The 24,481-nt window shown below is 37.9% G+C and overlaps 1 protein-coding gene and 1 long non-coding RNA gene across 8 annotated transcripts in view; one reads left to right on the top strand and one right to left on the bottom strand.

Annotated features, from left to right (window-relative positions):
• Positions 1-24,481, top strand: part of ROBO1 (roundabout guidance receptor 1) — a 711,169-nt gene that overhangs the window by 452,898 nt on the left and 233,790 nt on the right. The gene's annotated exons all lie outside the window — the stretch shown is intronic.
• Positions 6,637-23,820, bottom strand: LOC116782860. Of its 2 annotated transcripts, XR_004355383.1 has the most exons (5): positions 23,730-23,820; positions 16,208-16,305; positions 12,434-12,499; positions 10,817-10,914; positions 6,637-6,739 (listed from the first exon to the last, which is right to left on the bottom strand). It is a non-coding gene; the product is annotated as an uncharacterized LOC116782860 (long non-coding RNA). The 2 variants fall into 2 exon arrangements; XR_004355382.1 differs by lacking the exon at positions 12,434-12,499.

The raw sequence follows: 24,481 nt of genomic DNA, 5'->3' as shown, positions 1-24,481 counted from the left end.
ATGGAAAAGCACCGAACCGCTTTAAATAGCACAGAAGAGGTGAGGAACAAGGAAAGAGTTGAAGGCTGGTGGAATAAATTTGCATTAAATTAAAAAGCTCTGCACTGTAGCTGTGATGCTCTTGTCATTATGAACTGTAGCTGCATTCACAGTGGATTGCTGCAAATCAGCAAACTGTTTTGATTAATTTCTCGGTACACCTGGGCTGAGCAACACAGCATTTACATTTGTATACATGTAGCCATCCACAATTGCTGTTTTAGAAATCCTTACGTTATAGTTTAATTTTTGTGTGTTTACAGGGGAAAATTGCCTTTATTTGGTTTCTACTTTCCATGAAGTACAGAAGATCATTCAGAGTACTTGTCTATATGCTTTGATGCTGCAGTTTTAACCAAAACCCTTCTGTGAAACATAGGAAATAGCAGCATGTTTTACACATAGCTGGAAGAGGCAGCTCTTGTCTGCACCAGTTTGTTTCATAACATGATCGGGAACTTATCACTTCTCTTCCATCACCTCATTTAGTAACACCTTCAATTAGATGAAATTCCTTCACTGTTCAATGGATGTTGTAGACTTGACTTCAGATTCAGTTTAGTGCTAAAAGTAAATTTTCAGCTCTGTTACTCCTCCATGCAGTTCATTTTTATATTTTTTTAAGAGTTCCAGTGCTCATCTTTGAGATAATCCACAAAGAGAATTTGTTACCTATGTACTAAGGTGGACATCTTCCTTAAGTACACTGTGCATAGATTCCACAGTTGCAAAGGAGGAAAATGTAGTGAGATTTCAAAAGTATGTTGTGTTAGAAGCTGTTTTATCTCTTTTTAATACCCGTGTATTTTAAAGGGCTTTTAAAACAGATTTGATTGCTGCAAGGGGGGAGAGACTAAAATCATAAATCATAGAATTGCAGATAGTTTTCCCTCTGCTTTGTCACCTTCTAGTCCTTGACCTCTCTTTGGTGACTTGACTGATATTTGCATGTCATTTACTCCAAAGGATGCTGCTTTTTCTCCTATTGATATGTATTTCAGTAGTGAGAGTGTTAGTCCTTGGTTAATACCTTTGAACACGACCTAAATACAATTTATTATCAGCAAATTGAATTAAGTAAGTCTCTTACTCCATCTCTGCCTTTTGTATCCCTTCCAAAATGTTTGAAGATGCCATGTGTCTGCTCATAGCATTGGGGATTTGTTACATCTTTTCCATAATGTTATTTTATTTGGTATAAAAATATTTGTGCAGCTGCATTTCCTTAAGTTTCTGGGGTTATTTCTTTGAAACCATGCCCCATCCCCAAAAAACCCTTAAAAACAAAATGATCCTTTGGCTGGTGAAGAGTGGTATATTAAATCAACAAAACATATACTTGAACCCCCATGAACATATTCTGTTTGATTATGTTTCAGGGACTGTAACTTTCCCTAATCAAATAACTAGCCACTTGATTTTTCAGGAATTAAAATGTTTCAGGCACTTTAGAGACTGGTAAAACTATTCTCTGTTACACAGCCCTGTGCTAAGAAGCTTTGTAATTTAAAATTACATGACATTTTCTCTGTAATTCAGATCTGTAGGATCTTCATAAATGGGAAGGAGATAAATTTGCATAAGCAGGAACTCAGCAGAAAGGTGAATTACAAGTCAGTGAAATGAGAGATGTAACTCCTGTTTAATTGGGGGATTTATTTTTTTTTTTTTGTTGACTGATTTCATCTATTCTTTAAATGCCATTCCCACAAAATTTTTGAAATGGAGACTCTCTGTACCTGTTCAAAGTTAGTTTGCAGATGAATGAAGTTTGGATAGTGCAGCCCAGAAGGGTGTGTGATGGGATGATCAGATAACAGGCTGTAGTGTCCTCCAGACGGAGGCTGCTACAAGTCCATTTCCCTCCCTCTCCCTGACTTCCTGAACTCAGCCTTTTGATCACTGGAGACCTACTTAAATCAGCTCCATGTTTTGTTTCTGAGGAATGTAACTGGTTTTGGATTACTGCCTACCAGTGACACGTTCCCCAGTGGTGAGAGGTCCTGAAGAATGTGAAAAGGGCATGTCCTTGTCAAAACGAAACTGGGTAATTCTCTCCATAAATGTCAGCTTTTACAGGTGGGAGAAGAAAGTGGAACCATGCTTTTATCCTCAGAGTAAGGGCTGAAGACTGTTTTGGCTATCACATAAACATTTGGAAAACTAAGTCATTTTACTGAGTAGAGCAATAAAAGTTTTGAAAAGGTGCATTAGCAGACTGGAAGGTGGCTGCAGCTGCTTCATATATTTGAGTCTCTCAGGCTTATCTGGTGAATGGATGCACCCAGTTAAGAAAAAATTCGGTTACTGGTGTGTGATAGTTTGATTCAAGTGCTTTTTCTTTTTTTTTTTTCCAGTTACTCCTTTTTGAGGAAAATTGTATCTCTGGATCTTGTGGGTGTCTGTTATGTAGCAGTTTGTAGGAGCCTGTTCATGTCAAGAGCAGCAACAATAGCTGCAGGGTTATATTCATCTCCCTTTCTCTACTCTACAGTTTTTTCAGGACATTAGGAAAAAGTCAAATACAAATGAAGCTGGTTGTGTTTGCTAGTCAGTGACTTGGCAAATCTTTATTTCAAATAATATTTCTCTGAGACAAACTTATTTCTCTTTTGCCACCAAAGTTCTAGGGTAACTTTTAATAGGAGTGCTGTTGCTAATGCATCTTGAAACCTACCATTTATCAGTGATAGGTTTACCTTGAACCTGACTCTTTCAATGCTTGTTGCAGCTGCATAGTGAGTCTGGATTACTAGAAACTGCCTCTAAAGCATGTTTTACCAAAAATGTAGCATAATTTAGGAAAAATTTCTTTGCAGTTAGGTCAAAGTTGCATGCAGGTGTGCTCCTTTTTATAATGTAGGTATCTCTGCTTAAGGAAAACACGAACAGCTGTTTTAGCTACTTTACAAGGTTGTTATATTACTTGCTCAGCCATTACAGTCAGTTGAAGAACACTGAAAGTTTGAATGCCCCCCTGCCTAATTTTTGAAGATGCATAGTCTTATTTTACTCTAGATTTTCTGTTTGCCTTACTTACCAAGTTCGTGCTAACTGGAGAACTGAAGTAATTTGTTACTACTGCTAGAAGATCCCACTAAATGCTACTGCTAGGAAAGCTGGTTGTCCTAATGAGACTTCAGAGTGAATGAGAAAATGCAGAGAAACTAAAAACTGATTTCTTTGAAACTTACTGTCATATTTCAACATATGTGCGTGTGCACACTCAGGTGCTCTCCCTCTTAAGCATAGTAGTATTGGTTACCAAAGATATGAAATCTGAAGTTGCTCACTGAATTAGACTCTTCCCTTTTCTTTCCCCTCACCCTTTACCTTGTCATAATTAGTTTGCAAAGAAGGGTTATATTTATGACCAGGGAATTTGGCATGATTATTTCTCATGGAGCATTGTCATCGTTGTAACAGAATCTTCAGTACATACTAGAGACTGTTCTAGCTCTACAAATGCTTTTTTTGCAGTTTTAAAATTATTTAAAAGGTATAAAAATGGCATACAGTCAGTGTAGGTGTCTTATGGTTAAAAACACTTCCAGTTCCTTTGAATTACAATAAATAGATTCAACCATCCTGTGGAGAGGGTTGTTTCATCAGCCTCGTTACTTATTGTTGATAAAATGAAATATCCCCTTGTAGTGGTTTGGACTTTGTTTTCCCCCAGAGGATAAGAAAAGTGGTAGACCCCAAGGGGTGGAAACCCCTGGAAGTTTTGAATTTCTGTCCAATGAGCGCTCCTGCAAAAAATGTAAACATATCACAACCAGACCGGAAGAGAAGAGTTGTAGTTTGAGGAGGTTAGAAGAAGTGGCCATGTTGTGAAAGGCCACGAGGAAGGGGCTCTGAGCCCCTTGGGGCCTCTGAGGCCTCCCAGCCCCCGGCTGGGGGGACTGCAGAGACTTGGAACAGTGTTAGACTGGACTAAGTGTCTGTAGTTATGCTGGGAGATGTTTTCTCCATCGTGGGCAGTGGCCGTGGCAGTGGTCGGAGAAAGCAGCAGCCAGAACTGAACCGAAGAAGCAACAAAGACATGCAGCACCAGAGAAGGGACTCCTGGAAGGAGACCTGAGGGAAGGAGAGTCAGCAGCTGAGTTCTACAGAGTTCTTGGGGGTAAGAACTGATACCAGACCCCCAAAACTCCTTTGAGACCTCCTGGAAGGAGGAAGTTGATAGACTCTTACTTGAAAGAGCCTTGAAGTGCGACATGCACTGCAGAGAAGAACTGAGAAGCTCGGACGTCCTGAGAGCTCAGCCAGGACGGTGTGGGAGGTTGGCCTTGAGGCCCTCCCTTGCTGCAAGCTACAAAGAAGCTCGCAGCCTGAGACAGGGCACAGAGGCCCTGCAAGGAGCTTGAATCTCCTGAAGATACCAGACCGTCACGAAGACCCCCTGTGCTTCGTGATATGACGTGGTGATACGACCTTGTCTGGGGTGACGAAGCCCACGGAAGACCACTCGTTTGGAGAGACGAGTGGCCGAGGGGGATACCCCCCTCGTGTGTGCTGGCAGAGATCCAGCTATCAGCTGCTACAAGAAACAGAAGAGACAGAGAGAGCCTGCTGCCTTAGAAGATGCTGCTGCTTAGTGACTGCTACTCTGAAGAAGCTGCTGCCCTGAGAGACTGGAAGGGATCTGTCCTTCTTTCCCTCCTGGACTTTTATTTGGAGGGGAGAAGAGATCTGATCCATTGTAAATACTTATGTCATGGTAGAGATAGTTGTAGTCGTGTGTATAATGTATTGTAGTATTTATTTGTATAGTCATTGTAATATATTCCCTTTCCCCATTCTGAGTCTGGTTGTGTTTTGTCTGGAAAAAAACCCATCTCACATTGGGTTGAGATGTGGGAGGGGGGATGGAGCTAGGGAATTGGAATTTGGGCTATCTCAAACCATGACACCCCTGTTGTTCTGAAATTCCTCCGGCAGATGAAGAAAAGGTTGCTGTAGAATCTGAAGATCAGTGATGACTTTCCTGTACTTCATTTTCTTGTGTTATGTAGAATATGAGCTGCTCAATTATTTGCAAAATTGTCTCTCACTTTCCATTAATTTTAGGCAAGATATGGTCTCTCTAAGTTATTGTTTCTATTAGCTGCAAGATATGCAATACTGTTAAAATTCAAATGACTTGATTTGTATGAATGTTCTGTGTTTTAAATTACACCTTATGTGCAATCATTGGCATGTTAAAGAGAATGGGGCAAACAACAAGTTACTCCCTTCTTCAGTTGCATGACAATGAATAAAACATTTTGGATGCATATCAGAATTTCCATCGTTTGAGGCACCCATGTGTATGGCAAACATATGCTGTTTATGTTGCTTACAGTTTTATTTGGCAAAGTCTCACCAAAGTGAGGGCTTTGTTTCAAGTATGTGGTTGGTTTTAAGGTATCACAAAAGGTCTTTCTTTTTTGAGTCTTCTGCCTGCACTCATGAAACAAATGAATAAAGTAAGGAATGTGCCTTATCAGAGTTACTGGCTGTTCATACTGTAGAAAGGGTTACAAGGTTAATTTATGCATTCATGCATCATTTTATACAATGGTGTACAGATTTAAAACACAAAAAAATCCCTACAGATAACCAAAACACTGAGACTTGACTGGAAATGCCATAATTAAATATGATTCTACCTGGCAGTTTGGTATGGCAAAGCTCCATTTTGCAGTTATATATAAGTCTGTTATTAGAGGAAATTTGCATGTGTATTATCTAAAATGCAACTTGTACATATTTGGGAATATATAGGATTACTTCTTAAAAAGCAGGAGATTGTATAGTCTGCAGTTGTAAGATTAGTGTTTCAGGATTTTGGTGGTTCTGTGGAGATGTTTGGAGGCCTCTTTCAGACTGCATCTGAAGTGCTAAGATTTGCTATATTTTGGAAGCAGGCTGAGAGGACTTTTATTGAGGATATATGTCAACATATCTGAGCATTAAAGCTAATTCTGTGCTCAAGCAGTTCACAGGTCAGTGTTAGTGAATAACAGTGATGCTGAAACAACAAATGAAAGCTTTTTGTAAGTGCTGATATGCTGCAGTCAGGACTACTGTGAAAACAGAGCATGCAAATGAAAGATTCCTATTCAACACAGTTATCTAATCCTGCCAAGGTCAGGGCAAAATAATAGGCTACATGCACACTTTGTCTGGACCAAGAAAGCTGTTCTTACTTATCTGCGTCTTCCCAGAAACTATGTACAACAGAGGAATTTAGGAATAGAGTTCTTGATTGGTTGTGATAATGTGAGTATACTGATTTATTCTTAAGCTGATGAGTAATTTAGGATGTTACGGTGGCCATGCTGAGATGGATGATTAAGCAAAATCAGACACGTTATAGTCTTGCCAGAAATTGCTGTGCAGCTCAGCAAATTCGTAAATCAAGCAATGTGGTGGCAGTCTTTTTGTGGAATGGCAGCTCTGATGGGTAAAAAGTTATCTGAAGCCAAAGCTGGGGAAGTCGGTTTAAAATAAGGTGAAATATATTCCTTGCAGATTTAGGGTTATCTGTCACTAGTTTCAGAGAAAAAAGTAGAATTAAAATTGTTCAGGTTCTAGGACCCTACCTTTCCAAGCATGAGCCTGAGACAGATGTTTAAATCATGCTACTGAATCCAACCAATATAGTGAATTGATACCAAAGTTCTCCTTAGTTTTGCTGTTGCTGTTTAAAAGCCTGTGGAAGACAATTCAGGCTGATAACATCAACTATAAATAGGAATAAAGGCAGGTATCCTAATTGTATGAAGAAGGAAGAGGAGGTTTTCATACTGCAGTCTGTTTTCAGTCCCTGCTGCATGTTCTTCTTCCCTTCCCATGGGACAGAGCCTCAAGCAGAGTTCAGAGGGAGCACCTTCTTGGGAGTTATCATGTGAATTGGGACCATTGGCTGTCTCCTTCTTGAGAGGAAAAGTTTTCCTTTGGTGAGCTTCGTCTGGTCCAAGGAAGTCTTTATACGCTGTTTTCAACCAATAGATATCTATTATATTTTCCCCCTGTTTCTGCTTTAGACTCTTGATCTTTCTTCCCCCATAGGCAACCCTCCTCCACCATCCCCCAAGACATCTTGGTAGAACTAGATGAAGATCATTCCTATTTTTTCTAAGTGTTTACGTTTCCTAGATGATGATATAGGACATACGCCTGTAGGCAGAAGAATAAAGTCAGACAAATAAAATGCTAACTAGTAATCCTCATACCTTGGTTCTTATGCTTCTTCCCCCAATACTACATTTTTAAACATATTTATCTGAAGTACTGAGAGGCTTGATTTGGACTTAAAATTTGGAGATAAATTTGTATTGTGCCAATTCATTTTGTGTATGAATTTAGAATATTTGGCAAATACTCCATATTGCTGAAATATTTTGAATCATCATTCCCCAGACAACAAAAGTATCAACTGTGAAGAAATTGGTTTTTATTTTTCTTTTTTCTGTCATCCTATTAAAACCTTCCTTTAAGATCATACTGCTGACAAAGACAGATTTGCATCTTTGTGTCTGTGAGCTATTTTGATGAGAACTGTCTGACTTGACTTGCGTCCTGTATGTAAATTGATTTCAGCTGATTGCTTTGAATTTGAAAGAAATTTAATTTGAAAACTGCCCCGTTCCACTCCCTGAGGTAGTAGATGCTTCTCTACGTCATCTGTTAAGCAGTGCCTAGTCAGCATATGTCTCTCCTATTTGTTCCTCTCCTATTTAAAACTGTTTTCTCCAGAGAAAGAGAAATTCCCTTTAGACCAGGCAGACATCTGCTGACTCTCTCCTATGAGCAAAGCAACTGAAAAGGTATCTTGCCCGTGATTAAAAGAAATATGTCTGGAGGCTCTTAGTTTTTGTTCAATTAATCAAAGATTAAACACATGTGGACTCGCTAAACTGGGCTTCTTTGTGCTTCCCTGCTATCAGAAGTGATTGGAGAGGGGAGCTGTGGGTTAGAGCTGGCTAGGCTGGCATTTAATTTCTTACCTATATACATGCTATAATTCAGTTTCAGAAGTTCATAATAAAGTGAGGAAAAACACACACCAAAAAAGGGGTTTTTATTCATTTACAGCTTAGAAGTATTCCAGTTTAAGGGAAAAAAGAGGAAGAAGTGTCGTATTTTTTCCTAACACTTGTTTTTAAAAGAAAAAAAAAAAGAGTCTTAGGGTTATGTGACTTACCATTTTGGTTTCTGTAACCGTTTCCAGATGTAAAGGCATTATTGGTTGCTTTTGTTCCCTAATTCCTCTTAGTAAATGCTTTCTTGGCAGAAACTGTTAATGTTAAAAGTCTGGTGTTCAGCTTAAAGCCTTATCCTTACTCAACAATTATGCTACTGATAGACTATTTAGTAAAAACCTGCACGTTTTTCACTGATGTCAAAAAAGAACCAAACCTGACCTTAAAGTATACAAAATATGTAGACTAAAAATTCTGCAAGAGTAAGATGGCAATAATTAAGCAGATTCCTTGAATACCATGCTGTTCTTAAATTTTTCATCAGACACTAGCAAGTCTCTCTTGTAGACATCTTTATCTGAAGATAATTTGTTTGGCTCCAGTTTTATTAGTGGAATAAGTTCTTTGGTGTAGTCTGTGGTGAGGTTTTAAAACAGGAAAGGCTCCACTGATAATGTGACTTAACTGAGTTATTTTTTTAAATGGTGTCGTCTTCTTGATTGCTCCTTCTAATAACTATGGTTTTGGTTTATTACCAGGTCACATTTTCCTCAAAATATATGAAAACTTTCCTATGTACCACTTTCTGAATAAACACTAAATACAATGGAAAGGTCTGTCCTTTAGTAAATAGGCATCAAGCAGCATTTTTGGCAAAATACTTGATGTGATGGCAAAGCTTCCTTATAAAGTAAGATCTACTAGACTTATATTAATAATTATTGAAGGAGCAGACAATGAAGTATTCAAAACTGCCATCATGAAATTAGCTAATAAAATATAATACAAAATCTCCTTAAAAATCTCCTAGGCTGGCATTTAATTTTTTACCTATATACATGCTATAATTCAGTTTCAGAAGTTCATAATAAAGTGAGGAAAAAACACACCAAAAAAGGGGGTTTTACTCATTTACAGCTTAGAAGTATTCCAGTTTAAGGGAAAAAAAGAGGAAAAAGTGTCATATTTTTTCCTAACACTTGTTTTTAAAAGAAAAAAAAAGAGTCTTAGGGTCTATAGTGAAAAAGTCTATAGCTTTTTCACTCTTAGTGGACTGAAGCAATCCTTTGATATTAATAAAAGGTGCAATGGGAAGCACTCTGAATTACTTCATTTTAACATGCTAACTGAAGTAATTAGGTTTTTATACCCAAAATAGTCACAATATTTTCCAAAAAACAAAAAAAAGTCATAATGGTCAGCTCATTTTAGTAAATATTGTCTGTGTACAAAAGAAAGAGAATGAATGCATACTTTAATTCCAGCACCTTAGCATTGTTTTGGAATTTTAACCTTTGCAAGAATACTCTGAGAAGTCCTCACTCCTCTATTTATAAGGAGGTATTTCAAATAAAGTTCTTAAAAGCATTTTATAGATGGTTTAATGTGTCTGTATTTGGAAAGGAAGGTGGTCTTACTGTTGCTGTTTTCTAGGCAGAAAAGCTGAGGCAGGAAGAAATTAAATTTTGCTCTCAGGGTCACAAGAATATCTGTCAGCTCTGGAGACATTGGGAATTCTCGTTGTTCTATTTGTTCCTCACAAGACTGCTCTTCATCACTCTCTTTTAAGGACTATTTGAAATGTTTCGTAGCTGTTTTTAGCACTAATTGCAAATAACTTTGGAAACCCTTTGAAATGTTCCAAAAATTAGCCCTTTTGGGTGGTGCTGGGATAAAAATTGAGTTCTCTAACTTGTAATTTTCCATTTCCCTGGATTTATTTCTCTAGAGCCTGTATTGTTGATTCCCTGTGGTTATGGGCCTCCTTATTTTTTTTTTGTTTCTCCCTGCCAGCTGCTCATGGATCAGATGAATATATCAAGATGATTGTGTATTTAACCCTCTGTTGTCCACAGAGAGAAGGCCAAAAAGGATAAATGCTAATAATATGTAGGTGCTGTATAAGATGCTGGAAACAGAGAGACTTGTTTTTCTGCCTTCAGTTTACTGTGTTCCTGAGTCCTGGACTCAGGACTGCTCCTGCAGGAACAGATCAGTGTCACTGATTTTCATTTCACCCATGCTCAGGGAAAGCCTGTAAAGTCCAACTCAACCCTTTTGTTTTAATACAGAGAGGATGCAAAGAGAAGAGGATTTTGTGCCTAGACCAGGAACATCCAGACTATCTCTGCTCCAGCAGTGTGACCTGCCTTTGGAAAGATTGTAGCTCCCATGCAGGAATGGTCCTACCTTCCTCTCCTCAGTTTGTAGGGGTTCTTGGGGCAGCAGTTTACCCACAGTCTGCTCTGATCATTTAGTACGTTTAGCAAAGCTGCCCCTTAAAACCATGTTGCAAAAGGCGTGTGGGCTCAAGAGCCTGGTGTGGTTGTGGTCCCCCCTTTGGCTTAGCCCAGTCTGGGGGCAAACCCCGTGAAGGACCCAGCCTGCTCCAGCCCTGCCTCACATTAGATACTCTCTGGGGGCATCTTGGGAAGGTGGGGAAATGCTGGAACGGTTAAAATTCCACTGTTATCCCCTCAGCCATCACCCACGCTCTTTTGTTCCTCCCACTCCCTACTTGTCCTCTCTCCTTTTCTTTCTTTCCCTGCTCTCCTGTGGGCTAAGCAAATTGTTTAGCACAGTACCTGATGTGTAGTGTTGCTCTAGGCCATCGTGGGATCCAAGTAAAACCATCTTGTGGAGCCGGATTTAACCTTCAGGCTGTCAATTAGTTTTCCCTGTTCTAGAGGGAAAATCGCAGCTCAGGCATATTTCTGCTCTGTGTCAGGGAATAGATGCAGAGCTTGAAAGTAAAAAGGGTAGAAAATGGGAGCAGTAATTAGCAATTACAGCCCCTGGTTTTGTTCCCTCAGTATGCTGTCATCATTTAAACACTTTGTTACTCGAAAGGAGAAAGTAGGCTTAATCTTTTCCTGACTTCAGTTAGGACAGAAAAGAAACATGATTTAAACCAGTCTTCACAAAGGATTAGATGAGCGTGAGGAGAGCTGGTCCATGGAAGAGCATTGTAAACTAATGGTGAAAAACTGATTTACTTTTCTTCAAATTATCTGACTGCTTTGTAGAAAGAGTCAAGCAGTGACCCTTTTCTCTAAACACACACGCACAAACCCACTAGTTTAATAGATAGAGGTGGAAGGAGTAGACGTACATAGTTCAAAATGGATTTACACAATAATCATCAGTCACAACTTGCAGGATTTGCACATAAGACAAATAAGATAAACAAGATAAGAAAACAGATAAACAAGTTGTGGTGAAGCTAAGTCCACTCTCCATATTTGAGCTGAACTGCCATGCAAGTGTATGCTTTTACTGAAGGGCCTCATCATGTATCTGAACCTGAAAGTTGTAAGTTCAGAAGGTTTGCATTATGGGACCAAAGGCTGTAAATTAGATAGCCTAACAAGATTATTCCAAGATATGCTGGGAAATACAAGTAGAAGTAAAGTACAGGTGAATAATCTAGTGAGACCACTGTTGGAATGCTGAGTCTGCACACATACACAAAAGAGAATGCTGGAGATTTGAAATGGGCTCAGAAAGTTGCACAAACTGTTCCAAATTTGAAAAGCCTGGGATACATGAGACTTCTGCTCAACCTAGTATAGTTCTATTAAACCAAATGTTAAAAGGTAACTTGAGGCTACAAGTCAACTAATATTATATAGAACTTCCAATTAGTGCTGTAATTCCATGACCACAAATGCAGGGATTCTGTCTCTAAGAAGTCATATATATATATATATATATGCATGCTACTCTGTCCACAGTTACAGCTTGAAGAAGTTTTGTGCCTATGAAGTAAATCAGTAGGAAAAACATTGCTAGTTCTGTTGTAATTTAGCTTTCGCACTGCTCTGGGAACTTAAATCAGCACTGGAGTTTGTTTCATTATTGTCATTTATTTATTCTTCAATTAGGAACACAGTAAGGGAAGTCACAGGATAAATGGTCAGACTCTTTTTGTCTTCCTAAGTAACATTTGTGACTTGAAGAAATACGTAGTACAGAAATCACACAGTTCAGAAATCAGTGAATCCAAGTGAAGCAGGAGAAGGGACAGAATAGAACTGCAGTTGAAACTTCCAAAGCATAGCTTGTCAGAAAAGAGTAGTAGCTTTTAATATGCTTTTCCTTCATGGGAAATACGGATTCCTTGGGTCATATCTTACTGTAATAAGGAAATGTGCATTTTTAAGTTTTTGGGTTTGTGTTTCTTTTGTGGTTTAAACACTTACTTGAAATGTTCCTGTGTTGAAGTGAATTGATGATAACGCAAGGCTGGACGAGGCTCTGTGTGGTATCTTTAAAGTGGAGAGCAGCAAGTTTGATTTGTTCTGTGGTCTACATCCGAAGACGTTAACTATTCACCAGACTTTGGTTATTGTCTCTGTCTGTAATTCATCTTGATGGCATCTTGTAAAGCCATAGACCACCAAAAGAGCAGGAAACAGTTCAAAGTAGCTGGTTATGCACTAGTCTTCCTTAGCAGATTTTGTTTAAAAGTGTCTTGATGTGCGCATAGCAGATTTTTTTTTTTATCCCAGCCTTTGGGCACTCAGCTGTGTCAGATCTGCCAGCTGGGATTGTGTAAGAAAATGAAGCACCCTGCCCGGCGGCAGAAGGTGCCAGGCCCTCATGGCTCCGTTCCTCTTCCAGTTCTTCCCCTCCTCCCCCTTTTCTGGGAGCTCTTAAACTTCTATCTGTTTTCTGATAATGCTGTTTGTACCTGTGCTTTTAGTCCTTAATGAGCCATCGTTTGTCTTCTCTTCTGGATCTCATGCTTTTGGTGTTTGGCAGCCCTGCAGCCGCAGGGGCTTTAACCTGGGATGAGGGATCCCAGGGCAGGTGCAGCCATGGGAGAGTTGGGGAGGGGTGGAAGGCCAGGACTCTCACAGGATCAGCCTTGCCACAAGAAGCCAAGAAAGGTCTTTTTAGTGGATCTGTCCAAACTAGGTAAAATTGTTTTCCATCTGTTATTTCCAAGGATTTATATTTTTTTCAAATTCAGTAACTTCTTCCCCCCAAAAGCAAGCAGGGGGTTGCTCCCGATGGTGTGTGGTGTTGGCCCTGAGTTCGGGCATTGTGTTGGGGCTGAGACCTGAAGCACACAGGGGTACATTAGAAATAATGATCTCTTTATTTCTGACCTTAATTATTTGTGTTTCTGTCTTTAAATGATTGGGAGAGATAATAATTACTTCTCTTGAAGGGTATTACTTAGGCTAAGATGATTTGTTGAGATATATGGCTTAGTGTGTCTAATGCCTGATGATTATTTGCATCTGATTGTTCCCCCTATAGAGGTATTGGAGATTCTTCTGGTTGATGAGTGGAAATTGAATCTGAAATACGTGTGCACAGTGGTAATAAATAATCACAGGTAGGCTCTTCTGTGAGGATAGCAGAGTGTCAGACTTTGGAATGTGTGACCTTGCTTTTTTTGATTACAGGGGAAACAATTGAATGGAATATTAAAGTATGTCAGTGTTCATATATGTTCACTTGTCTGAAGTAATAAGTAGTTTAACATACCCTACATTTATTGTGTTGATCTTCTAAATCAGATACATACTAGCATTTTGCTTCTAATTTGTTTGTTTAATTAAACATATGTTTATGCATTATATAGGTTTTGTGTGCATCTGACTTGAAATAAAAATTCTGCACAGAATTATTTAGGCATTTTTTTCCAAAACTATTATTTAATACAGAGAGAAACTCGACCTTAAAAAATAAACTACAAAATGTATTTTCAATTGCTGCATGCAATAAAGATCTTTTATGAGCCTGTGCATTTTATTTTTGTATCTTAGATTTACAATATAATCTATAAAAGAAGTAATATGGCCACTATAAAAAGTTATGGCAGGCTTTGCAGCTGTATTTTTTAAGGCCCTGATTGGGAATGGTACAGGTTTCACTTTCTTGAGGAAATTCAAGATGTGCTTGGAATTGAGAGAGCTTCTCCAATAAGAATTGAGAAGGAGTAGTACTATACTAGGGCTAATTGGGGGTAAAAAAGCACTCTTTATGAAAGAGGATTTTATCCAAAATATGTTGGAAAGTACTTTTTATGGGTCGAAATAAAGTTAGTGCTGGCAGATGTTGTTCTTTGTTACAGTGGGGTGAAGTAGGCTTTTTGGTGATGGGAAGATAATTGTTTCTTTGTGACAGCAACAGAATATAAGGTAGGATGAATTTTTTTTTTTGGTAATGTAGTAAGCTTTTATCTAAATATTGTTCAGCAGTTCCAGTGGTGATTGTTAAGATGGTCAGATTGTTAAGATGGTCAAATTACACGAATGCTTTCTGAGCATGCTTTGCCATTTTGTTTAGCAAAATAGTAGTTGTAATAATTTTGAGCTAACTCGTAACCAGAGGTTCCTAGGCAGAGCATTACTGTTTCTCTTGCAGCTTTATTCTGGGGTAAGGATTAGTGGTGGTGTGAAATAAGACTTGTCAGCCAATAAAAGTCTCTGCACTTCATACTGCGTATGTCCTGGGGAAAGTTGGCTTTATGGTGTGATTGTGGGCACCTGAACTTGTTCATTACTGGAGCAGAGGCCAAATCTCTGCAGTTCTACATTGAGGGTTTGTAATGCATAGGAAGATTTTGGAGGGAGTGTAATGTGAAGTCTCTTTGGCTGCCATTTGACTATAGAAGTTACGACAACTTTAAGGAGGCAGGGAATCTTACTGTTCAAAATACCTGGATTCTGGTTGAAGATGGAGTAGAAAAAGGCTGTAGTTGAGGACAAAACTGATTTGTGTGCAGTCTGTCGGTGACACAGAAATGTTCTTCTGTTAGTGAGTGAAGGTTCATTTTGAATCCAGTAACTTTTCATTTATTCACTCACTTTCTGGTAGGCAGGAAACAGAACTAGCCTGGTTTTTTAAATCTCTTTAGTTAAGAATGGGAAACTCTAATGTGAAAGCTTTTAATGTATTTTAATGATGGGGAATATATTTGCCTTTTATCCATGGAATCCTGTACCTAGCTTCTACTTCAGCCTTGGACACGCTTACAGTAAATGAGCTGTTAATCTCTATCACTACTACTATTTTTCATTTCCTTTTGAAGACTTAGTTATCTTGAGAAACTCATCTGTCCTTAAATGAAGTCACTTTCGTTTGCTATTTTTCTTTCTTTACATATTTTTCTTCCTTTACATATTTTTCTTCCCCAAACCGGGGTTTATCTCTACATGAAGTGATCTGTATTAAATTAATCTGTATGAATAGACTGCTAGAAAGCCTGCAAACTACATCTTGGTTTGATATGAAATATGTGCCAAAGAAAAATAATTGAGCTAAGAAAGAAGACTGTGTCTATACCAAAGTTCAATCAAACTGCTGCAGATTCTAGCATATATCACTAGGATAATACTAATTACAGAGGCAGTATTGTGTCAGATCTCTGGGCTGTTTGTTACCCTGTGTGGGCTGTAACCATCTCTATTATGTGTCATGTTGACAGACAGTTTCCTGGAGCAGCAGATAGACCTGCTGCAAGTGCATTGCTCGGTTACTTAGCTTGTTTACTTGACTTTGTCAAGCTCAGTGTAATTTTTGATAGCATCAGTCAGCAATGGAGATGTTTTTCATTTTAGATGGTTAGCAAAAGCACTCTGGGTACTTTGCAGTCTGTGTTTTCAGAGTGATCAGCACTGGCTCAGTCTTTGATTTATGCACCATAAGTACAAAGGTCAATTCTGTAAATGAATTCATATCTCCAATAATTACACTACGTATTTTTAAAGTGTTATTTTTCCGTCTTTGAAGAATTACGTGTGCATTTGCAACCTTAACATTCAGGATGACAAACATTTGCACTTACGAACGTACAGCAGAAATTATTGTGTTGAAAACCTTGAATGTCTCTTCAAATTTTACTATAAAGCAAGCAATACCATGCAGTAATTTTCAGGTGTCCTTGCTGTCTTGAGAAGTGATGAATTCCTTAGTGTATTCAGATAAAACATAAAATATAGATTGGGGTGTATTGCTACCTATTTAAAAAGTAACACAACTTGGTTTTAGCTTTCAGGACTGTCCGTATCGTGTCGTCAGGTTTTATAATGGACAGTACTGCAAGGGTGGAACTGGCCTAAAAGAAATAAAAAAGGTTTTTAAAGGAATTATGTCTAAGAGTACTTAGGCCAGGAAGCCACCCTGTATTCCAGACTTGAATTATTGTGCTTTATGGCTGTGAACTAGTAGAGCTTTTCTGCCCTGGTCTCAGTAGAATATGTATCTAAAGAGACCTGTGGCCATATAGAAATACCTTTGCGTGGGACTTTTATACAACAAAGGAAGCACTTTACTGACTACTTTGAGGAAGAAGTGCCAGCTGAGTCTGTAATAACAAGTATTTGAGACAGGTTGGCCATTCTGCTGGTACAGCTTTACTGAGATTTGCAATTAACATCATAATGTTGCTTATTGTCGGATTTAAAAAAAAAAATTAAAATATTTTCAATGGCTTTTCAGTTTTCTTTCCAAGTAAAATCTTTTCAAAAATCTGTGGGAATGGCAACTAAGTTTCAGAATTAAAGAAGTGTTTACATGATTCCTATGTATAGTGGTTAAAAATTGAGAAATGCATTATTTTCCTTTAGATAATTTTCACGCTTCCTTTTGATATTTTCTTTGGAAAAAATGCCAAAATGTTATTTGATTACACACATTAATGATAAAAAAGAAAATTTATCCTGATGTACAAGTGTTCTAATTGTCCTTCAAATTAAAGCCTTGGAAAATTTAGGTTTGAATTGTAGCCCAGTGGAGTGTTGACATAGCACATTTCTAGAACTCATGCATTTTAATACTATTTTCCTTTTTGTAATCTTGATGCTCGCAATTGGAAAGGTAAATGAATAGGTCTCTTGGGCTACAAAGATAAGCACTCTGCTGGTAGCCTTTATTTCCTCACAGTAAAGACAATGAATCACATTAAAATATACAAAATTTCTTGTAAGTGAAATTATGTTGATACTACATATGAGGGTCCTAAACTTGAAAGATCCAGTGGAGTTTTACATAAATTTCTTCAAGATGCAGTGATTTTTTAGGGCTTATGACTTTGAGCAGGGATTTCAAGTTAAGAAACAGAAGAAATGTTGTTGGTATTTGAAAGTAGTACTCCTCTTTCCTGTTAATTTGCAATCACAGATTTCCAAGTTCATTTTAGTTAAAGATGAACTTAAAAGAGGGAAAAAAGCCCAGCAAGACCAAACTAATGTTTTCAGAAGGAAAGTACTGTTTTTTGTGGCAGTTTATGAAACCATTTCATACTTAATTCAAAGATACTCCATGAGGTCATGTCAGTTTTTTGTATACATCCAGCAATGTTCTGGTCCCTTTTAAAACACATTGAACCTACAATAAAAATGAAATTCATGGTAGAGAGCATTTCAGTTTTGTTTGTTTTATATTTGAAATAAACGAATGCTCTCACTGAGGCGTTTTAAGGAGATTGGTTGTATGAAAACTAGAGAAGGTGATTTATTTGAGTTTGTGAGAAGTGGCCTTGCAGGTTTATAACAAAGCTTTTTGGACATGGCTGAGTATTCAGTTTTCTAGCGTGCATGAAGGCCTTTTGCAGCAAGGTTCATTTATTAAGAATACTAGTTGAATTATTAAAGTTTTAGCAGAAAGTAAACCTAGAAGTAATTTACTAGTTTTGATATTTAAAGATGTACATTTAGTGGCCTTAGAATCACTATGGCTGGAAGGTTTCTCTGGAGAATGTGTAATCCAGCTCCCCCTTGTCAAAGGCTGTCACCTTTCAATCATATGAAAGGAGTTCAAAATAATGTCAATGCCAAACTATGCCTGAGTTATAAGGGAAAGTAATAGATTTCAGGTTGTCATAAATCTGGTGCAATAAAGCAGCTCTCTCAGCTGTTCCTTATAGCTTACTTTACTACTTTGTTTCTTGGGAGAGAAGCAAGAGATGCACTGAGGAAAGGTGGTATTGATCCAGCACAGGTCATTTTAAAGTTGCACTCTCGCAGACTTTTCTTAGTGCGTTTTTTTTTGTGCACAGAGTTGTGTGAGAGAAAGTGAAAATTCTGGTAAATGCAGTGAGAGGTTACCTTTTCTGTTAATTAAATAAAATTCTTTAAGAACATATTCAGTTTTTGTTCGAAACTTATAAAGAATATTTCAAAGACAAAAACCAGAGGAAAGTATAAACCACTTACGATTTTTTTTTTCTGCCTATGTTATGCTGGGCAACAGGGAAAAATACTTCATTTTCTCTATGAAGTCTTGCAAAAATATGGTTTGTAACCTTTCCCACAGTTTCAAAAATCATGTATTACAAGGAGGAAAATATTCTACTTTATTCTGGTTATAACATCTTTGGTTGACTTATTTATTTTTACTTTGTTTTCATATAAGATATCTGACATAACCTAATTCTCTTCTTATCTGTAAGAAAATTCTTCAGTCTGAAAACATCCATTATTCTGTGGCTAACTTTCCTCTAATGCCTTAATTTTGGCTTGGTTTTTGTTTAGTTGGTTGTTTCCTAGAATAGTATTAATTAGCATGTCAGAAGAACCCCAGAACTTATCAGCAAAGATGTTGAGAAAGTCGGGAAGACGTTAAGAAAACTTGCTTAGATGTTAATATGAATGATTAGTATGAATGATTTTGTCTCCATCTAAAATAAATAACCTGACTGTAGTTTGGAAAGGTTTATTTTAGTATTAATTTTATGTGAGGAAGCTCAGCTCTGGATGTCTGTGCACTTTGTTAAGGCTGCAGAGAAAACCTATCAGTAAGGGACTGGCTGCTGCTCTGGGTTGCTGTATCTCAGTCAAAACCCAAACTCAAACCTAGTGTAATCTATATAATAGTTTTAAAATATAAAAGGTAATTAAATACTTGAGAGACTGTATAGACTCAAAAAAGAGCCACAGCAGTAACAGGCTATTCCGTTTCAGATGCTTACTCTGCCTTTGTAAGTCTTCTCAAAGAGGAAAAAAAAAGATTTCTCACATGTAGAAGCAAGCAGCAGGCAGAGTCTATTTTGAGTGCACAGAAATTCCAGGACTGTGGAGTTTACTTCTCTAGATTGCAGCTGCTGAAGTATTAGACTGAGGTATCCCGGTCAACCAATTGCCATTGTTTCTGTGTGGCTCAGAAAGCTGGGAGTGGGAGGAAAACCTCATCCCTTTTCTCTGTATGTGCAGCTCACAGAGGTGGGGAGTTGGCTGGGTGTGACAGTAAGTGCTTTTCTGTCAAATGAAGTCAGATGTGCTCTTGTGGCTATGGTTTAGCCAAGTTGGGAGGTTTTGATCCCAGCTGTTTGCTTCTGTCCTTCCAGCCCTACTCAGAGGCAGGGTGAGTGCACGTGGAGCCACTGCCAAGACAACCTGTTTTGAGAAAACCTGATTTGAATTATGCTATTTCATAAAATTAAACCAAGGGAACCTTTAATTTTAAAACATCATGCAAGAGATGCACAACTTATTGACAAATTGCCTTAAAATATCTAATAATTTAATTATTTGAACTGTACAGAATTGTTTTGACACAGCTTAGTTAGGGAAAGGCTATGTGCTGGGTGATACTTAGCCTATGTTTAGGCTAACTTATTTCAACAGATACTTATCAGAGAGGACAGCTTCTGGTCAAGGAGTGTGAACATACAGACCAAGATCTCTCATCTTGCTGTCAGTCACATGCAGAGATATAGCATATTGCTGCCAGACTAACTATGTATTTGGTAAAGGTATGGAAAAAGGTATAGTCCTCCAGATTCTGTCATCTTTTGGTGACTTTTGCCTTCTTATACAGTTATTATGCCTATAATTGCTTTTTCTTGTTTGACCTTAACCTAATGATTGAATTTTCAGAATTCCACCTAGTGCTATTCCTTATTTTCACCTGGTATATTAACCTTAAGTAATGGCATCTGGTAGGAAACTGATGTTTCTTGCCTGGAATTGCACAACTGTGTTTGGTTACTGGAAACAAAAGTCTAATCAAACTGAAGCAATGAAATTTTGACTGCATGAAAGATTCATTCTTTCAGAGTGCTTAAACTAAAAAGAATTTATCGGTTCATAAGGCCATGCTCTTCAAAGAGAGTTTGTTTGAACCGACTGTTAATTTTTTATCTTTGTGTTGTTGTTGTTGTCAATTTATATTAATCCAGGACTGATTGCTGAGTGCAATTAAGTATTATAACCATTTTTCTGCAGGCTGTTGTGGTTAGAGTTACAGAAGCTGCTGTTTGAAGTTGAAGCAGAGCTGTGCCTTTGACACCCAAGTATTAACTCTGGCACAGGTGGCAGGAGCACAGGCAGGGGTGACAGTCTGCTGTGGTTGAGAAGTTCAATTAACAGTTGGTCAGGCTTAGAGAATTGATAGCTACATGATTAAGTTGTATATGATCCTTTTTACACACAGTCGAATAGGCTCAGAGCAAACATATGGTAATTAAGTTACATAATTCTGCATGTACCTGGACATAGAATAAAAATGAATAATGTATCTGAAGTTCAGATATGAAAACTATTTCAGTAGATTCACAAATTTTATTTTAAAATTTAATTTAGGGTTTTATATTTCCCTTAACAAGATGAGGCCGAATTTGAGGAGGTGAATTCATTTATATTTAAAGAAACACATCTTCAGAGCATTTGAAGGTTTATTAAAAGCAGCATGTGAATCCCAGTTGCTCTGTAGATCAGCACAAGAAAAACTTTGACTTGCTTCAGCTGGGGGTAAAATAAATCCTATAAGCTTCAGTAAAGTGGAAGCTAATTAAATTACTAGGTATTTTAAGGCAATTTGTCAATAAGTTGTGCAACTCTTGCATGATGTTTTAAAATTAAAGGTTCCCTTGGTTTAATTTTATGAAAATTTTGTGTTTTTCTAACCTGCAAATTTCTAATAAGGAATCATATGTCACAGTTGAAAATCAGGTTATTCTGTAGATTTGTGATTTTTGGGTGGGAAGTGGTATTTTTGGGGGGGTTTTTTTGGTGTTTACTCAGCAACTTAATGCTGAGTAAGTGCCGACAGAGAAGGCATTAGAGTATATATTATGAGTGAACGTGGTGAAATTTTATTGTTTGAAAAATTGAGAACTTTGAAATACTGAAAAGGCTAGCAGTGGATTTTTGACGTGTGTCATGTTTTTTTGGAAAAACCATGGGGATGGATACTTCAGTTTCTGCTGAAGTATCACGAATTTCACACTTGATCTAATAGAGTGAGTTGTAGGAGTGAGTGACCAGAGCTTTCACAGGAAATCTATGATCCTTTGCTTTCAGTGTGAATCTTTCATGTCTCTAGGCCTTTAATTTTTTTTAAAAACTGAAAGCAGCATAAGTGAATGCTTGATTCTGGGTCAAAACCGCAGGGCATTGTCTCAGGGCCCTGCAGTAACCAGCAGCTTAGACCATGATGCAAGAGCATTATACTAAATAATTATTTCAACGTTTTTTACAAAAATGTGTTCAAACAAACATCTGAACAGCTGCTGGGGCGAAGTATTCATGGGAATTGAGCAAGGCTGGAGAACTCCACAAATCTCTGAAGTTTCAGAGGCTCTCAGACATTGAGGTCCTTCATCCCACTCCTCGGTGATGTATTCCTGCCTCTCAGTCAGACATCCTTGCTATTCCTTGCAAATGATGCAGCTTTTAGCCACTAACATCTGGCTGACAGACAGCAGTCAGCTGTATTCCATGCCAGCGATTCTCAAGTGGGTTTTTTTCTTTGAGTTTGTTTTTTTTTTTTGGTTGGTTGGCTGGTTTTTTTTGTTTTGTTTTGGGTTTGGGGGGTTTTTTTGGGATTTTTTTGTGGTCTTCAACACAGAGAATGGCTGAAAGAGAATAAAAAGAGCCAGAATACTCGAATAAAATTTGCAGCTCCTATGGGATCTGAGGATTCGGGTTGAGTCTGCTTTTTTTTGGCAGTGCTGTGGTTGTGAAGGTGGCATTACACTGTAGATGATGCTTTTTATTCTTATTTCTTTGTAAACTCAGAATGTATTATAAAAGCAATGCCATAAGAGTTCAGAGTCAGTAGTCAAACATGAAACCACTCAGTTAATTTGCAAGAATCGTGTGTCCAAATCAAAGTTGTTGCTGAGATTCTAGTTATCTGCTCCTAAAAAAAAAAAAGTTCTGTTTATGTATTTGTGTCATAAATGGCATGTTCTACTGCCATTGTAAAACTTACTGGAACAGATTTATTTTTTTTTCCCTAGTTGTATAGAATGTGGGAAGACTTTTTTTTTCTTGTTTTGAAATCTACAGCAGTATTTATGATTTTGTAACACCACTATTTCATGTATTGCTTAAAAGGTAAGCAGGGCTTCTCACAGTATATAAAAGCTCTTTTGCCAGACTGTGACTTAAAACAATTCTTCCATTAAATTTTTTTTAAAATTTGAGTGTTTTTGAAATTCTTTTCCTCTCTTTGTGCCTGTATGCCTGTGAGCACATGGGTTTGCTTTCCATTGTTTGCCTAAAGCAGTGATGCAAGCTCAGCACGCTGTAGATTAAGGCTTCAGGGAGCTAAAGTAAGCGTGAAGTTCAGCCTCTACCTAAACATCACCACTGGGCTAATCTACAATTTAGACTGATCCATCACTAATATTTACAAGTAGGCAGAGTGCAGTTCAAAACTAAACAGCATATGGGTACAGTTATCCCTGTTAAAATGACCAACGTGCCTTGTATTGTGTATGGAAGATAACAGGGACAGGTGGTAATCTGTCTTTTCTGAGCAGAGACAGCTGGTATTTTCCTTGGGCTTCACTGGTGCTTTTCTGTATGGTCTCACCTACCAGCTGATATCTTGCTTGTTAGAACAATACCAAGTATGTATTAACCCTTTTATCTATTCCTATGTGATGTCCAAAGGGGGAAGTATCAGACTGCCTGTGCATAAGCTTGGTGATTTAAAATTTCTAAAATTTTCTAGTAATATACTTGCATGTTGCTTGTTCTGCTGGCCTTTTCACATGCATTGCTGTGGTGATATATATTAAGAGACAGTAAAATCTTAAGAGTTTATAATTTATATAGGTTTTTTGTTTTAAATGTCTCATGAAGTTTCACACTGAAGGAGTGCTTGAGAATGAACCTGCTTTCATTTAATTCAGGAGAATCTGAAAGGTCATATAGTAGAGAAATAAAATTGTTTTGTAAATTGACTTGCATTTACTTCCAGCCAGATTGCTTAATATTCAGGTATGTGTAACTTCTCCTTTCTGAACACACTAATTTGGTTCCCAGCTTGAGTATGATGCCTTCTTTTTTTTTTATTTCTGTAGAGAACAAATACTGATTACTTACAGTTGTTTTTTTTCTCTTAAATATTTAGTGATTGTCTGGGTTGTGGGGTAACCAGGTACTGGCACTCCATGAAAGGTAGCAGGCACCACTTCTCAGGGACTCAGCCTCTGCTTCTGGGCCCCGGCAAGTGGGAGCCAAATTCTCCCATGTGGCTGTGTTCAGTTAATTGATAAAATTAATCAGCAGTTAGATTATTCCATCACACCTGATGTTGTGCTTTGAGCCCCAGATGAGCCCTGGGAACGCTGAGCAAGGGGCAAGCAGTGTTATGGGACACAATGTGGATGGGTTGGGAGTGGGGAGGAATTGTCATCACAGAAGTGGTCTTTAAAGCCATGTCTGTGAGATCAGCTAATGCCAGTGCTGGTGGAAGGAAGGGAAAGAGGAACATCTTAGTGAAGGATGAGACAGGGTGATGTGAGAGGGGCTGGAAAGCCTGAGGGAAGCCAATGTTCAGACATCTTGTTTTTAGCTGGAGATAACAAAGAATTTAATGTCTTAATCTGAATGAACCACTAGTAGTGGTGCTTGTTGTTTTAGAAACCATCTTTATTCTTGATTTTTTATTTTTAATTTTTTTACTTAATAATAAAAATGAATGTAATAAACTTGGAGGGGGAAAAAACGACCCTAGATCTACCTAGACAGTAGAAGGGTTCTGTCCAGAAGAGGAACATGGGCTTTGTGCAGTGTAACCTAGGGAGTCCAAGCATAGTGCTTGTCAGGGCTTGAATTTTCTATGAAGGTTAGATGGATAAACACAGAAATTCTTTAAAAATTCCATTCAATTACCTTTAGAACTAGAAACTTTCATATTATTCAAGAAAGTGGCCTCAACGTTGTAAGTATTCACTAGCAGTCAAATGTAGTACCTTGCAAAAGAGTTGAAAAAGGTGTTTTGATGGCTTTCCTGGAATGAAATGATTACCTAGAGAGTCTGTAATAGAGGAGATGAAA

The sequence above is a fragment of the Chiroxiphia lanceolata genome, chromosome 2, assembly GCF_009829145.1.
Source record: "Chiroxiphia lanceolata isolate bChiLan1 chromosome 2, bChiLan1.pri, whole genome shotgun sequence".
NCBI lineage: Eukaryota > Metazoa > Chordata > Aves > Passeriformes > Pipridae > Chiroxiphia > Chiroxiphia lanceolata.
The sequence above is the reverse complement of the archived record's forward strand: the minus strand, read 5'-3'. Positions and strand labels throughout refer to the sequence as shown.